Source organism: Taudactylus pleione, unplaced genomic scaffold (genome assembly GCF_031769625.1).
Source record: "Taudactylus pleione unplaced genomic scaffold, aTauple2 ptg000317l, whole genome shotgun sequence".
Taxonomy (NCBI): domain Eukaryota; kingdom Metazoa; phylum Chordata; class Amphibia; order Anura; family Myobatrachidae; genus Taudactylus; species Taudactylus pleione.
In genome coordinates this window covers 5,842,640-5,859,238 of record NW_028284718.1, presented here as the reverse complement: position 1 = coordinate 5,859,238, position 16,599 = coordinate 5,842,640, and the positions used below count along the sequence as shown (strand labels likewise).

At 32.4% G+C, this 16,599-nt stretch overlaps 7 non-coding genes across 7 annotated transcripts; all 7 read right to left on the bottom strand.

The window, feature by feature from the left end:
* Positions 1-935: 935 nt before the first annotated feature.
* TRNAP-UGG (transfer RNA proline (anticodon UGG)) lies at positions 936-1,007 on the bottom strand. The gene has a single exon. It is a non-coding gene; the product is annotated as a tRNA-Pro (tRNA).
* Positions 1,008-2,701: 1,694 nt separating this feature from the next.
* TRNAP-UGG (transfer RNA proline (anticodon UGG)) lies at positions 2,702-2,773 on the bottom strand. Its single transcript has one exon. It is a non-coding gene; the product is annotated as a tRNA-Pro (tRNA).
* Positions 2,774-4,467: 1,694 nt separating this feature from the next.
* Positions 4,468-4,539, bottom strand: TRNAP-UGG (transfer RNA proline (anticodon UGG)). Its single transcript has one exon. It is a non-coding gene; the product is annotated as a tRNA-Pro (tRNA).
* Positions 4,540-5,773: 1,234 nt separating this feature from the next.
* TRNAP-UGG (transfer RNA proline (anticodon UGG)) lies at positions 5,774-5,845 on the bottom strand. The gene has a single exon. It is a non-coding gene; the product is annotated as a tRNA-Pro (tRNA).
* Positions 5,846-7,539: 1,694 nt separating this feature from the next.
* Positions 7,540-7,611, bottom strand: TRNAP-UGG (transfer RNA proline (anticodon UGG)). The gene has a single exon. It is a non-coding gene; the product is annotated as a tRNA-Pro (tRNA).
* Positions 7,612-9,305: 1,694 nt separating this feature from the next.
* On the bottom strand, positions 9,306-9,377 carry TRNAP-UGG (transfer RNA proline (anticodon UGG)). The gene has a single exon. It is a non-coding gene; the product is annotated as a tRNA-Pro (tRNA).
* Positions 9,378-14,603: 5,226 nt separating this feature from the next.
* On the bottom strand, positions 14,604-14,675 carry TRNAP-UGG (transfer RNA proline (anticodon UGG)). Its single transcript has one exon. It is a non-coding gene; the product is annotated as a tRNA-Pro (tRNA).
* Between the last annotated feature and the right edge of the window lie 1,924 nt (positions 14,676-16,599).

Sequence of the window (16,599 nt, the reverse complement as noted above, 5' to 3'; positions counted from 1 at the left end):
AATCCAATCTATTTTGTGAGTTTAAAAAAATTAATATTCCGTTGAAGATTTTACTCAGGAAATTGACTTCAATAAGATAATGGAACTATGTCAAAGAATCAGAAAATTTGGGCTCGTCCATGGTTTGAACACTGGACCTCTCACACCCTAAGCAAGAATCATAACCCTAGACCAACAAGCCACCTACCTGAACATTTTTCTATTGATTTTTCAATTGATTTAAAGAAAATAGCTTTTTGTTTTTAAAAACACTATATACATTTATGTAAAAATGAATTTGTAGAATAAATAAAATATTTCCTTATGGTCCAGTAGATAGTTTTCTAAGTATGCATATAGGAAAAGTGCAGGGACAAGATTTGTGAGTGCCTACAGAGTTTGGACTTCTCTCATGGATGAAGCTAAAGACTTGTCATATGCAATGTACAAATCATGCTTCCAGACACAGAAGAAAGGCAAAAGAAAACCTTGCAATTTCATTTTGAACTTTTTGTGTTTCAAAATGAGACTATTCTTTTAAAACATTCAAAGCTATCTAGACAGTAGGGAACCTGCAGTTTTCCTAATATACCACAATACAGTTGAAATTTGAATAAGTATGCTCTTATTTTTAGAACAACTAAAATGTTTCCGTAAGATTCTATTGATAGTTTTCTTTGTGTGCTTATTTGGAAAGTGCAGTGACAAGATTTAAAAATGGCTACAGAGTTTCTACTTGTCTGATCGATAAAACCCAAGACTTGTCAAAAGCTATGTGTAAATCATGCATAAATAGAAGAAAGGCAATTGAAAAATGATGAAGGCAAGATTCATAAGTATGTACAAATTCTATTGGGAGTATGGCAAAAACAAAACTCAGTTGATGCTATTGACTTAGCCAATTGAGAAAATCATATATATATAAACCATGAGATGCACCGTACAAAAGAAATAGACGGCTCGTCCGAGACTTGAACCCGGGACCTCTCGCACCCAAAGCGAGAATCATACCCCTAGACCAACGAGCCAACTGAAACAAGTATGGTTTATTTGATTTCTTAACTGTTTTTATGTGAAAATGGTATTCTTTTAAAGCAGTCACTAATGTATACAAGGAGGAAATATTAGCATAAATAAAATATTTCCTAATAGTCAATATTTTTCTAAGTATACTTGCTTGGAAAATGCTGTGCAAAGTTTTATGATGCCCAGCAGTGTTTTTCTGATGGATAAAACCCAAGACATGTCACATGCTATGTGCAGTTAAGTACTTACAAATAATTTTAGCAGTTTGACAAAAAACAAAATTCAATTGTGCAAATAAGTAAATCCAATCTATTTTGAGAGTTTTGAAAAAACAACATTCAGTTGAAATTCACTCAGGAAATTGACTTCAATAAGATAATGGAACCATGTCAAAGAATCTGAAAAGTTGGGCTCGTCCAGGATTTGAACCCGGGACCTCTCACACCCAAAGTGAGAGTCATAGAATCAAGTAAGCATGTTTTATTTGATTTCTTAACTGTTTTTATGTGAAAATTGTATTATTTTAAAGCAGTCACTAATGTATACAAGGAGGAAATATTAGAATAAATAAAATATTTCCTAATAGTCAATATTTTTCTAAGTATACTTGCTTGGAAATTGCTGTGCAAAGTTTTATGATGCCCAGCAGAGTTTTTCCGATGGATAAAACCCAAGACATGTCACATGCTATGTGCAGCTAAGTAATTACAAATAATTTTAGCAGTTTGACAAAAAACAAAATTCAATTGTGCAAATAAGTAAATCCAATCTATTTTGTGAGTTTTTAAAAATTAATATTCCGTTGAAGATTTTACTCTGGAAATTGACTTCAATAAGATAATGGAACTATGTCAAAGAATCAAAAAATTTGGGCTCGTCCATGGTTTGAACACGGGACCTCTCACACCCTAAGCAAGAATCATAACCCTAGACCAACAAGCCACCTACCTGAACATTTTTCTATTGATTTTTCAATTGATTTAAAGAAAATAGCTTTTTGTTTTTAAAAACACTATATACATTTATGTAAAAATGAATTTGTAGAATAAATAAAATATTTCCTTATGGTCCAGTAGATAGTTTTCTAAGTATGCATATAGGAAAAGTGCAGGGACAAGATTTGTGAGTGCCTACAGAGTTTGGACTTATCTCATGGATGAAGCTAAAGACTTGTCATATGCAATGTACAAATCATGCTTCCATACACAGAAGAAAGGCAAAAGAAAACCTTGCAATTTCATTTTGAACTTTTTGTGTTTCAAAATGAGACTATTCTTTTAAAACATTCAAAGCTATCTAGACAGTAGGGAACCTGCAGTTTTCCTAATATACCACAATACAGTTGAAATTTGAATAAGTATGCTCTTATTTTTAGAACAACTAAAATGTTTCCGTAAGATTCTATTGATAGTTTTCTTTGTGTGCTTATTTGGAAAGTGCAGTGACAAGATTTAAAAATGGCTACAGAGTTTGGACTTGTCTGATCGATAAAACCCAAGACTTGTCAAAAGCTATGTGTAAATCATGCATAAATAGAAGAAAGGCAATTGAAAAATGATGAAGGCAAGATTCATAAGTATGTACAAATTCTATTGGGAGTATGGCAAAAACAAAACTCAGTTGATGCTATTGACTTAGCCAATTGAGAAAATCAGCTATATATAAACCATGAGATGCACCGTACAAAAGAAATAGACGGCTCGTCCGAGACTTGAACCCGGGACCTCTCGCACCCAAAGCGAGAATCATACCCCTAGACCAACGAGCCAACTGAAATAAGTATGGTTTATTTGATTTCTTAACTGTTTTTATGTGAAAATGGTATTCTTTTAAAGCAGTCACTAATGTATACAAGGAGGAAATATTAACATAAATAAAATATTTCCTAATAGTCAATATTTTTCTAAGTATACTTGCTTGGAAAATGCTGTGCAAAGTTTTATGATGCCCAGCAGAGTTTTTCTGATGGATAAAACCCAAGACATGTCACATGCTATGTGCAGATAAGTACTTACAAATAATTTTAGCAGTTTGACAAAAAACAAAATTCAATTGTGCAAATAAGTAAATCCAATCTATTTTGAGAGTTTTGAAAAAACAACATTCAGTTGAAATTCACTCAGGAAATTGACTTCAATAAGATAATGGAACCATGTCAAAGAATCTGAAAAGTTGGGCTCGTCCAGGATTTGAACCCGGGACCTCTCACACCCAAAGTGAGAGTCATAGAATCAAGTAAGCATGTTTTATTTGATTTCTTAACTGTTTTTATGTGAAAAGTGTATTATTTTAAAGCAGTCACTAATGTATACAAGGAGGAAATATTAGAATAAATAAAATATTTCCTAATAGTCAATATTTTTCTAAGTATACTTGCTTGGAAATTGTTGTGCAAAGATTTATGATGCCCAGCAGAGTTTTTCCGATGGATAAAACCCAAGACATGTCACATGCTATGTGCAGCTAAGTAATTACAAATAATTTTAGCAGTTTGACAAAAAACAAAATTCAATTGTGCAAATAAGTAAATCCAATCTATTTTGTGAGTTTTTAAAAATTAATATTCCGTTGAAGATTTTACTCAGGAAATTGACTTCAATAAGATAATGGAACTATGTCAAAGAATCAGAAAATTTGGGCTCATCCATGATTTGAACCTGGGACCTCTCACACCCTAAGCAAGAATCATAACCCTAGACCAACAAGCCACCTACCTGAACCTTTTTCTATTGATTTTTCAATTGATTTAAAGAAAATAGCTTTTTGTTTTTAAAAACACCATATACATTTATGTAAAAATGAATTTGTAGAATAAATAAAATATTTCCTTATGGTCCAGTAGATAGTTTTCTAAGTATGCATATAGGAAAAGTGCAGGGACAAGATTTGTGAGTGCCTACAGAGTTTGGACTTATCTCATGGATGAAGCTAAAGACTTGTCATATGCAATGTACAAATCATGCTTCCAGACACAGAAGAAAGGCAAAAGAAAACCTTGCAATTTCATTTTGAACTTTTTGTGTTTCAAAATGAGACTATTCTTTTAAAACATTCAAAGCTATCTAGACAGTAGGGAACCTGCAGTTTTCCTAATATACCACAATACAGTTGAAATTTGAATAAGTATGCTCTTATTTTTAGAACAACTAAAATGTTTCCGTAAGATTCTATTGATAGTTTTCTTTGTGTGCTTATTTGGAAAGTGCAGTGACAAGATTTAAAAATGGATACAGAGTTTGGACTTGTCTGATCGATAAAACCCAAGACTTGTCAAAAGCTATGTGTAAATCATGCATAAATAGAAGAAAGGCAATTGAAAAATGATGAAGGCAAGATTCATAAGTATGTACAAATTCTATTGGGAGTATGGCAAAAACAAAACTCAGTTGATGCTATTGACTTAGCCAATTGAGAAAATCAGCTATATATAAACCATGAGATGCACCGTACAAAAGAAATAGAGGGCTTGTCCGAGACTTGAACCCGGGACCTCTCGCACCCAAAGCGAGAATCATACCCCTAGACCAACGAGCCAACTGAAATAAGTGTGGTTTATTTGATTTCTTAACTGTTTTTATGTGAAAATGGTATTCTTTTAAAGCAGTCACTAATGTATACAAGGAGGAAATATTAGCATAAATAAAATATTTCCTAATAGTCAATATTTTTCTAAGTATACTTGCTTGGAAAATGCTGTGCAAAGTTTTATGATGCCCAGCAGTGTTTTTCTGATGGATAAAACCCAAGACATGTCACATGCTATGTGCAGATAAGTACTTACAAATAATTTTAGCAGTTTGACAAAAAACAAAATTCAATTGTGCAAATAAGTAAATCCAATCTATTTTGTGAGTTTTTAAAAATTAATATTTTGTTGAAGATTTTACTCAGGAAATTGACTTCAATAAGATAATGGAACTATGTCAAAGAATCAGAAAATTTGGGCTCGTCCATGGTTTGAACACGGGACCTCTCACACCCTAAGCAAGAATCATAACCCTAGACCAACAAGCCACCTACCTGAACATTTTTCTATTTATTTTTCAATTGATTTAAAGAAAATAGCTTTTTGTTTTTAAAAACACTATATACATTTATGTAAAAATGAATTTGTAGAATAAATAAAATATTTCCTTATGGTCCAGTAGATAGTTTTCTAAGTATGCATATAGGAAAAGTGCAGGGACAAGATTTGTGAGTGCCTACAGAGTTTGGACTTCTCTCATGGATGAAGCTAAAGACTTGTCATATGCAATGTACAAATCATGCTTCCATACACAGAAGAAAGGCAAAAGAAAACCTTGCAATTTCATTTTGAACTTTTTGTGTTTCAAAATGAGACTATTCTTTTAAAACATTCAAAGCTATCTAGACAGTAGGGAACCTGCAGTTTTCCTAATATACCACAATACAGTTGAAATTTGAATAAGTATGCTCTTATTTTTAGAACAACTAAAATGTTTCCGTAAGATTCTATTGATAGTTTTCTTTGTGTGCTTATTTGGAAAGTGCAGTGACAAGATTTAAAAATGGCTACAGAGTTTGGACTTGTCTGATCGATAAAACCCAAGACTTGTCAAAAGCTATGTGTAAATCATGCATAAATAGAAGAAAGGCAATTGAAAAATGATGAAGGCAAGATTCATAAGTATGTACAAATTCTATTGGGAGTATGGCAAAAACAAAACTCAGTTGATGCTATTGACTTAGCCAATTGAGAAAATCAGCTATATATAAACCATGAGATGCACCGTACAAAAGAAATAGACGGCTCGTCCGAGACTTGAACCCGGGACCTCTCGCACCCAAAGCAAGAATCATACCCCTAGACCAACGAGCCAACTGAAATAAGTATGGTTTATTTGATTTCTTAACTGTTTTTATGTGAAAATGGTATTCTTTTAAAGCAGTCACTAATGTATACAAGGAGGAAATATTAGCATAAATAAAATATTTCCTAATAGTCAATATTTTTCTAAGTATACTTGCTTGGAAAATGCTGTGCAAAGTTTTATGATGCCCAGCAGAGTTTTTCTGATGGATAAAACCCAAGACATGTCACATGCTATGTGCAGATAAGTACTTACAAATAATTTTAGCAGTTTGACAAAAAACTAAATTCAATTGTGCAAATAAGTAAATCCAATCTATTTTGAGAGTTTTGAAAAAACAACATTCAGTTGAAATTCACTCAGGAAATTGACTTCAATAAGATAATGGAACCATGTCAAAGAATCTGAAAAGTTGGGCTTGTCCAGGATTTGAACCCGGGACCTCTCACACCCAAAGTGAGAGTCATAGAATAAAGTAAGCATGTTTTATTTGATTTCTTAACTGTTTTTATGTGAAAATTTTATTATTTTAAAGCAGTCACTAATGTATACAAGGAGGAAATATTAGAATAAATAAAATATTTCCTAATAGTCAATATTTTTCTAAGTATACTTGCTTGGAAATTGCTGTGCAACGTTTTATGATGCCCAGCAGAGTTTTTCCGATGGATAAAACCCAAGACATGTCACATGCTATGTGCAGCTAAGTAATTACAAATAATTTTAGCAGTTTGACAAAAAACAAAATTCAATTGTGCAAATAAGTAAATCCAATCTATTTTGTGAGTTTTTAAAAATTAATATTCCGTTGAAGATTTTACTCAGGAAATTGACTTCAATAAGATAATGGAACTATGTCAAAGAATCAGAAAATTTGGGCTCATCCATGATTTGAACCTGGGACCTCTCACACCCTAAGCAAGAATCATAACCCTAGACCAACAAGCCACCTACCTGAACCTTTTTCTATTGATTTTTCAATTGATTTAAAGAAAATAGCTTTTTGTTTTTAAAAACACCATATACATTTATGTAAAAATGAATTTGTAGAATAAATAAAATATTTCCTTATGGTCCAGTAGATAGTTTTCTAAGTATGCATATAGGAAAAGTGCAGGGACAAGATTTGTGAGTACCTACAGAGTTTGGACTTCTCTCATGGATGAAGCTAAAGACTTGTCATATGCAATGTACAAATCATGCTTCCAGACACAGAAGAAAGGCAAAAGAAAACCTTGCAATTTCATTTTGAACTTTTTGTGTTTCAAAATGAGACTATTCTTTTAAAACATTCAAAGCTATCTAGACAGTAGGGAACCTGCAGTTTTCCTAATATACCACAATACAGTTGAAATTTGAATAAGTATGCTCTTATTTTTAGAACAACTAAAATGTTTCCGTAAGATTCTATTGATAGTTTTCTTTGTGTGCTTATTTGGAAAGTGCAGTGACAAGATTTAAAAATGGCTACAGAGTTTGGACTTGTCTGATCGATAAAACCCAAGACTTGTCAAAAGCTATGTGTAAATCATGCATAAATAGAAGAAAGGCAATTGAAAAATGATGAAGGCAAGATTCATAAGTATGTACAAATTCTATTGGGAGTATGGCAAAAACAAAACTCAGTTGATGCTATTGACTTAGCCAATTGAGAAAATCAGCTATATATAAACCATGAGATGCACCATACAAAAGAAATAAAGGGCTCGTCCGAGACTTGAACCCGGGACCTCTCGCACCCAAAGCAAGAATCATACCCCTAGACCAACGAGCCAACTGAAATAAGTATGGTTTATTTGATTTCTTAACTGTTTTTATGTGAAAATGGTATTCTTTTAAAGCAGTCACTAATGTATACAAGGAGGAAATATTAGCATAAATAAAATATTTCCTAATAGTCAATATTTTTCTAAGTATACTTGCTTGGAAAATGCTGTGCAAAGTTTTATGATGCCCAGCAGAGTTTTTCTGATGGATAAAACCCAAGACATGTCACATGCTATGTGCAGATAAGTACTTACAAATAATTTTAGCAGTTTGACAAAAAACAAAATTCAATTGTGCAAATAAGTAAATCCAATCTATTTTGAGAGTTTTGAAAAAACAACATTCAGTTGAAATTCACTCAGGAAATTGACTTCAATAAGATAATGGAACCATGTCAAAGAATCTGAAAAGTTGGGCTCGTCCAGGATTTGAACCCGGGACCTCTCACACCCAAAGTGAGAGTCATAGAATCAAGTAAGCATGTTTTATTTGATTTCTTAACTGTTTTTATGTGAAAATTTTATTATTTTAAAGCAGTCACTAATGTATACAAGGAGGAAATATTAGAATAAATAAAATATTTCCTAATAGTCAATATTTTTCTAAGTATACTTGCTTGGAAATTGCTGTGCAAAGTTTTATGATGCCCAGCAGAGTTTTTCCGATGGATAAAACCCAAGACATGTCACATGCTATGTGCAGCTAAGTAATTACAAATAATTTTAGCAGTTTGACAAAAAACAAAATTCAATTGTGCAAATAAGTAAATCCAATCTATTTTGTGAGTTTTTAAAAATTAATATTCCGTTGAAGATTTTACTCAGGAAATTGACTTCAATAAGATAATGGAACTATGTCAAAGAATCAGAAAATTTGGGCTCATCCATGATTTGAACCTGGGACCTCTCACACCCTAAGCAAGAATCATAACCCTAGACCAACAAGCCACCTACCTGAACCTTTTTCTATTGATTTTTCAATTGATTTAAAGAAAATAGCTTTTTGTTTTTAAAAACACCATATACATTTATGTAAAAATGAATTTGTAGAATAAATAAAATATTTCCTTATGGTCCAGTAGATAGTTTTCTAAGTATGCATATAGGAAAAGTGCAGGGACAAGATTTGTGAGTGCCTACAGAGTTTGGACTTCTCTCATGGATGAAGCTAAAGACTTGTCATATGCAATGTACAAATCATGCTTCCAGACACAGAAGAAAGGCAAAAGAAAACCTTGCAATTTCATTTTGAACTTTTTGTGTTTCAAAATGAGACTATTCTTTTAAAACATTCAAAGCTATCTAGACAGTAGGGAACCTGCAGTTTTCCTAATATACCACAATACAGTTGAAATTTGAATAAGTATGCTCTTATTTTTAGAACAACTAAAATGTTTCCGTAAGATTCTATTGATAGTTTTCTTTGTGTGCTTATTTGGAAAGTGCAGTGACAAGATTTAAAAATGGCTACAGAGTTTGGACTTGTCTGATCGATAAAACCCAAGACTTGTCAAAAGCTATGTGTAAATCATGCATAAATAGAAGAAAGGCAATTGAAAAATGATGAAGGCAAGATTCATAAGTATGTACAAATTCTATTGGGAGTATGGCAAAAACAAAACTCAGTTGATGCTATTGACTTAGCCAATTGAGAAAATCAGCTATATATAAACCATGAGATGCACCGTACAAAAGAAATAAAGGGCTCGTCCGAGACTTGAACCCGGGACCTCTCGCACCCAAAGCAAGAATCATACCCCTAGACCAACGAGCCAACTGAAATAAGTATGGTTTATTTGATTTCTTAACTGTTTTTATGTGAAAATGGTATTCTTTTAAAGCAGTCACTAATGTATACAAGGAGGAAATATTAGCATAAATAAAATATTTCCTAATAGTCAATATTTTTCTAAGTATACTTGCTTGGAAAATGCTGTGCAAAGTTTTATGATGCCCAGCAGAGTTTTTCTGATGGATAAAACCCAAGACATGTCACATGCTATGTGCAGATAAGTACTTACAAATAATTTTAGCAGTTTGACAAAAAACAAAATTCAATTGTGCAAATAAGTAAATCCAATCTATTTTGAGAGTTTTGAAAAAACAACATTCAGTTGAAATTCACTCAGGAAATTGACTTCAATAAGATAATGGAACCATGTCAAAGAATCTGAAAAGTTGGGCTCGTCCAGGATTTGAACCCGGGACCTCTCACACCCAAAGTGAGAGTCATAGAATCAAGTAAGCATGTTTTATTTGATTTCTTAACTGTTTTTATGTGAAAATTTTATTATTTTAAAGCAGTCACTAATGTATACAAGGAGGAAATATTAGAATAAATAAAATATTTCCTAATAGTCAATATTTTTCTAAGTATACTTGCTTGGAAATTGCTGTGCAAAGTTTTATGATGCCCAGCAGAGTTTTTCCGATGGATAAAACCCAAGACATGTCACATGCTATGTGCAGCTAAGTAATTACAAATAATTTTAGCAGTTTGACAAAAAACAAAATTCAATTGTGCAAATAAGTAAATCCAATCTATTTTGTGAGTTTTTAAAAATTAATTTTCCGTTGAAGATTTTACTCAGGAAATTGACTTCAATAAGATAATGGAACTATGTCAAAGAATCAGAAAATTTGGGCTCGTCCATGGTTTGAACACGGGACCTCTCACACCCTAAGCAAGAATCATAACCCTAGACCAACAAGCCACCTACCTGAACATTTTTCTATTGATTTTTCAAATGATTTAAAGAAAATAGCTTTTTGTTTTTAAAAACACTATATACATTTATGTAAAAATGAATTTGTAGAATAAATAAAATATTTCCTTATGGTCCAGTAGATAGTTTTCTAAGTATGCATATAGGAAAAGTGCAGGGACAAGATTTGTGAGTGCCTACAGAGTTTGGACTTCTCTCATGGATGAAGCTAAAGACTTGTCATATGCAATGTACAAATCATGCTTCCAGACACAGAAGAAAGGCAAAAGAAAACCTTGCAATTTCATTTTGAACTTTTTGTGTTTCAAAATGAGACTATTCTTTTAAAACATTCAAAGCTATCTAGACAGTAGGGAACCTGCAGTTTTCCTAATATACCACAATACAGTTGAAATTTGAATAAGTATGCTCTTATTTTTAGAACAACTAAAATGTTTCCGTAAGATTCTATTGATAGTTTTCTTTGTGTGCTTATTTGGAAAGTGCAGTGACAAGATTTAAAAATGGCTACAGAGTTTGGACTTGTCTGATCGATAAAACCCAAGACTTGTCAAAAGCTATGTGTAAATCATGCATAAATAGAAGAAAGGCAATTGAAAAATGATGAAGGCAAGATTCATAAGTATGTACAAATTCTATTGGGAGTATGGCAAAAACAAAACTCAGTTGATGCTATTGACTTAGCCAATTGAGAAAATCAGCTATATATAAACCATGAGATGCACCGTACAAAAGAAATAAAGGGCTCGTCCGAGACTTGAACCCGGGACCTCTCGCACCCAAAGCAAGAATCATACCCCTAGACCAACAAGCCAACTGAAATAAGTATGGTTTATTTGATTTCTTAACTGTTTTTATGTGAAAATGGTATTCTTTTAAAGCAGTCACTAATGTATACAAGGAGGAAATATTAGCATAAATAAAATATTTCCTAATAGTCAATATTTTTCTAAGTATACTTGCTTGGAAAATGCTGTGCAAAGTTTTATGATGCCCAGCAGAGTTTTTCTGATGGATAAAACCCAAGACATGTCACATGCTATGTGCAGATAAGTACTTACAAATAATTTTAGCAGTTTGACAAAAAACAAAATTCAATTGTGCAAATAAGTAAATCCAATCTATTTTGAGAGTTTTGAAAAAACAACATTCAGTTGAAATTCACTCAGGAAATTGACTTCAATAAGATAATGGAACCATGTCAAATAATCTGAAAAGTTGGGCTCGTCCAGGATTTGAACCCGGGACCTCTCACACCCAAAGTGAGAGTCATAGAATCAAGTAAGCATGTTTTATTTGATTTCTTAACTGTTTTTATGTGAAAATTTTATTATTTTAAAGCAGTCACTAATGTATACAAGGAGGAAATATTAGAATAAATAAAATATTTCCTAATAGTCAATATTTTTCTAAGTATACTTGCTTGGAAATTGCTGTGCAAAGTTTTATGATGCCCAGCAGAGTTTTTCCGATGGATAAAACCCAAGACATGTCACATGCTATGTGCAGCTAAGTAATTACAAATAATTTTAGCAGTTTGACAAAAAACAAAATTCAATTGTGCAAATAAGTAAATCCAATCTATTTTGAGAGTTTTTAAAAATTAATATTCCGTTGAAGATTTTACTCAGGAAATTGACTTCAATAAGATAATGGAACTATGTCAAAGAATCAGAAAATTTGGGCTAATCCATGATTTGAACCTGGGACCTCTCACACCCTAAGCAAGAATCATAACCCTAGACCAACAAGCCACCTACCTGAACATTTTTCTATTGATTTTTCAATTGATTTAAAGAAAATAGCTTTTTGTTTTTAAAAACACCATATACATTTATGTAAAAATGAATTTGTAGAATAAATAAAATATTTCCTTATGGTCCAGTAGATAGTTTTCTAAGTATGCATATAGGAAAAGTGCAGGGACAAGATTTGTGAGTGCCTACAGAGTTTGGACTTCTCTCATGGATGAAGCTAAAGACTTGTCATATGCAATGTACAAATCATGCTTCCAGACACAGAAGAAAGGCAAAAGAAAACCTTGCAATTTCATTTTGAACTTTTTGTGTTTCAAAATGAGACTATTCTTTTAAAACATTCAAAGCTATCTAGACAGTAGGGAACCTGCAGTTTTCCTAATATACCACAATACAGTTGAAATTTGAATAAGTATGCTCTTATTTTTAGAACAACTAAAATGTTTCCGTAAGATTCTATTGATAGTTTTCTTTGTGTGCTTATTTGGAAAGTGCAGTGACAAGATTTAAAAATGGCTACAGAGTTTGGACTTGTCTGATCGATAAAACCCAAAACTTGTCAAAAGCTATGTGTAAATCATGCATAAATAGAAGAAAGGCAATTGAAAAATGATGAAGGCAAGATTCATAAGTATGTACAAATTCTATTGGGAGTATGGCAAAAACAAAACTCAGTTGATGCTATTGACTTAGCCAATTGAGAAAATCAGCTATATATAAACCATGAGATGCACCGTACAAAAGAAATAGAGGGCTTGTCCGAGACTTGAACCCGGGACCTCTCGCACCCAAAGCGAGAATCATAACCCTAGACCAACGAGCCAACTGAAATAAGTATGGTTTATTTGCTTTCTTAACTGTTTTTATGTGAAAATGGTATTCTTTTAAAGCAGTCACTAATGTATACAAGGAGGAAATATTAGCATAAATAAAATATTTCCTAATAGTCAATATTTTTCTAAGTATACTTGCTTGGAAAATGCTGTGCAAAGTTTTATGATGCCCAGCAGAGTTTTTCTGATGGATAAAACCCAAGACATGTCACATGCTATGTGCAGATAAGTACTTACAAATAATTTTAGCAGTTTGACAAAAAACAAAATTCAATTGTGCAAATAAGTAAATCCAATCTATTTTGAGAGTTTTGAAAAAACAACATTCAGTTGAAATTCACTCAGGAAATTGACTTCAATAAGATAATGGAACCATGTCAAAGAATCTGAAAAGTTGGGCTCGTCCAGGATTTGAACCCGGGACCTCTCACACCCAAAGTGAGAGTCATAGAATAAAGTAAGCATGTTTTATTTGATTTCTTAACTGTTTTTATGTGAAAATTTTATTATTTTAAAGCAGTCACTAATGTATACAAGGAGGAAATATTAGAATAAATAAAATATTTCCTAATAGTCAATATTTTTCTAAGTATACTTGCTTGGAAATTGCTGTGCAAAGTTTTATGATGCCCAGCAGAGTTTTTCCGATGGATAAAACCCAAGACATGTCACATGCTATGTGCAGCTAAGTAATTACAAATAATTTTAGCAGTTTGACAAAAAACAAAATTCAATTGTGCAAATAAGTAAATCCAATCTATTTTGTGAGTTTTTAAAAATTAATATTCCGTTGAAGATTTTACTCAGGAAATTGACTTCAATAAGATAATGGAACTATGTCAAAGAATCAGAAAATTTGGGCTCATCCATGATTTGAACCTGGGACCTCTCACACCCTAAGCAAGAATCATAACCCTAGACCAACAAGCCACCTACCTGAACCTTTTTCTATTGATTTTTCAATTGATTTAAAGAAAATAGCTTTTTGTTTTTAAAAACACCATATACATTTATGTAAAAATGAATTTGTAGAATAAATAAAATATTTCCTTATGGTCCAGTAGATAGTTTTCTAAGTATGCATATAGGAAAAGTGCAGGGACAAGATTTGTGAGTGCCTACAGAGTTTGGACTTCTCTCATGGATGAAGCTAAAGACTTGTCATATGCAATGTACAAATCATGCTTCCAGACACAGAAGAAAGGCAAAAGAAAACCTTGCAATTTCATTTTGAACTTTTTGTGTTTCAAAATGAGACTATTCTTTTAAAACATTCAAAGCTATCTAGACAGTAGGGAACCTGCAGTTTTCCTAATATACCACAATACAGTTGAAATTTGAATAAGTATGCTCTTATTTTTAGAACAACTAAAATGTTTCCGTAAGATTCTATTGATAGTTTTCTTTGTGTGCTTATTTGGAAAGTGCAGTGACAAGATTTAAAAATGGCTACAGAGTTTGGACTTGTCTGATCGATAAAACCCAAGACTTGTCAAAAGCTATGTGTAAATCATGCATAAATAGAAGAAAGGCAATTGAAAAATGATGAAGGCAAGATTCATAAGTATGTACAAATTCTATTGGGAGTATGGCAAAAACAAAACTCAGTTGATGCTATTGACTTAGCCAATTGAGAAAATCAGCTATATATAAACCATGAGATGCACCGTACAAAAGAAATAAAGGGCTCGTCCGAGACTTGAACCCGGGACCTCTCGCACCCAAAGCAAGAATCATACCCCTAGACCAACGAGCCAACTGAAATAAGTATGGTTTATTTGATTTCTTAACTGTTTTTATGTGAAAATGGTATTCTTTTAAAGCAGTCACTAATGTATACAAGGAGGAAATATTAGCATAAATAAAATATTTCCTAATAGTCAATATTTTTCTAAGTATACTTGCTTGGAAATTGCTGTGCAAAGTTTTATGATGCCCAGCAGAGTTTTTCCGATGGATAAAACCCAAGACATGTCACATGCTATGTGCAGCTAAGTAATTACAAATAATTTTAGCAGTTTGACAAAAAACAAAATTCAATTGTGCAAATAAGTCAAAGAATCAGAAAATTTGGGCTCATCCATGATTTGAACCTGGGACCTCTCACACCCTAAGCAAGAATCATAACCCTAGACCAACAAGCCACCTACCTGAACCTTTTTCTATTGATTTTTCAATTGATTTAAAGAAAATAGCTTTTTGTTTTTAAAAACACCATATACATTTATGTAAAAATTAATTTGTAGAATAAATAAAATATTTCCTTATGGTCCAGTAGATAGTTTTCTAAGTATGCATATAGGAAAAGTGCAGGGACAAGATTTGTGAGTGCCTACAGAGTTTGGACTTCTCTCATGGATGAAGCTAAAGACTTGTCATATGCAATGTACAAATCATGCTTCCAGACACAGAAGAAAGGCAAAAGAAAACCTTGCAATTTCATTTTGAACTTTTTGTGTTTCAAAATGAGACTATTCTTTTAAAACATTCAAAGCTATCTAGACAGTAGGGAACCTGCAGTTTTCCTAATATACCACAATACAGTTGAAATTTGAATAAGTATGCTCTTATTTTTAGAACAACTAAAATGTTTCCGTAAGATTCTATTGATAGTTTTCTTTGTGTGCTTATTTGGAAAGTGCAGTGACAAGATTTAAAAATGGCTACAGAGTTTGGACTTGTCTGATCGATAAAACCCAAGACTTGTCAAAAGCTATGTGTAAATCATGCATAAATAGAAGAAAGGCAATTGAAAAATGATGAAGGCAAGATTCATAAGTATGTACAAATTCTATTGGGAGTATGGCAAAAACAAAACTCAGTTGATGCTATTGACTTAGCCAATTGAGAAAATCAGCTATATATAAACCATGAGATGCACCGTACAAAAGAAATAAAGGGCTCGTCCGAGACTTGAACCCGGGACCTCTCGCACCCAAAGCAAGAATCATACCCCTAGACCAACAAGCCAACTGAAATAAGTATGGTTTATTTGATTTCTTAACTGTTTTTATGTGAAAATGGTATTCTTTTAAAGCAGTCACTAATGTATACAAGGAGGAAATATTAGCATAAATAAAATATTTCCTAATAGTCAATATTTTTCTAAGTATACTTGCTTGGAAAATGCTGTGCAAAGTTTTATGATGCCCAGCAGAGTTTTTCTGATGGATAAAACCCAAGACATGTCACATGCTATGTGCAGATAAGTACTTACAAATAATTTTAGCAGTTTGACAAAAAACAAAATTCAATTGTGCAAATAAGTAAATCCAATCTATTTTGAGAGTTTTGAAAAAACAACATTCAGTTGAAATTCACTCAGGAAATTGACTTCAATAAGATAATGGAACCATGTCAAAGAATCTGAAAAGTTGGGCTCGTCCAGGATTTGAACCCGGGACCTCTCACACCCAAAGTGAGAGTCATAGAATCAAGTAAGCATGTTTTATTTGATTTCTTAACTGTTTTTATGTGAAAATTTTATTATTTTAAAGCAGTCACTAATGTATACAAGGAGGAAATATTAGAATAAATAAAATATTTCCTAATAGTCAATATTTTTCTAAGTATACTTGCTTGGAAATTGCTGTGCAAAGTTTTATGATGCCCAGCAGAGTTTTTCCGATGGATAAAACCCAAGACATGTCACATGCTATGTGCAGCTAAGTAATTACAAA